Below are 1,024 nucleotides of genomic sequence, written 5' to 3'. Positions count from 1 at the left end.
TGTCAGTTTCCTTTTATTGCTTCTTCCTGCTTTTGTATCTAGGCATTCAACCAACCACATTTAAGCCATTCGTTGTTGCTAGGCTCAGAAATCTACCCGGAGGCCTTCACAAAAAATCCTGAAGGCTGTGTACTGTCACATCGTTGTTCGATAAAGCAGTTGGATTAGCCAATCCAATTCCACGTCGGGGAGTCAGCGTCGGCCAGCTTAAGGGCCTTGGGAAACATCACAAACTGATTGGCTAGGGAGCGGGAATCCACCAAAGCGATCGCACTAATTGCACATGAAGACACTGAACTGCACAAGGAAATATATTGTGTTGATCTAATAGCGAAAGGCAGGAGAACTCCGATGGGGGGAGGCATTTCGCAAGCAGGAAAAGGTTTTGTCTGCCACTTTCAGCCTAGAGGTAAGATCTTAAACCGTACCAAATTTCAGGCCATGTCGGGCCTAAAATGTCAATCATTCCTTTCAGGTCGGGCCGAGCTTCTCACTCACTGACATTTCTTCTATCATACATCCTTCATTGTTCTTCTTTGTCTTAGTTTATACATTCTGGTTTCAGTTAGATTTGTTACAAAAGACAGGCTTTACGTGTCACACAGTGAAATTTGGGGAGAAACATACGTTGCTAAAATTAAAATATAAAATAATAATATACATAACGTCAGGGTTCTATCAACTTAATTATTTTTTCTATCAGAGTTACATTAAAATTCATTTTTAAAGTATGAACAATTGATCACGTTGATTGAATTTGAGGAAAATCTGGGGGGGAAAGGCCATGTTTTTTAATGTTGCATTTCAAGTGTTTTTTTTTTTTTTTAATCTCGATTAATTTTAATTTCAAAGACAAATAACACATTTAGGAACGTTCAGGTACAGCTTTTAAACCAAAAACATATACTTTTTAAAATATTACAAATGATGCTTGTTACACAGCGGGTAGTGTACTTTTAGTTTTCAGCTTAGCAAATCTGGCCCGCTTCATGAAAAGTTTGGAACTACAGGAATTGCTTTTCAC

This window comes from Urocampus carinirostris, chromosome 19, assembly GCF_059441175.1.
Source record: "Urocampus carinirostris isolate Australia breed hairy pipefish chromosome 19, RoL_Ucar_1.0, whole genome shotgun sequence".
NCBI classification, from domain to species: Eukaryota; Metazoa; Chordata; class Actinopteri; order Syngnathiformes; family Syngnathidae; genus Urocampus; species Urocampus carinirostris.
The sequence above is the reverse complement of the archived record's forward strand: the minus strand, read 5'-3'. Positions refer to the sequence as shown.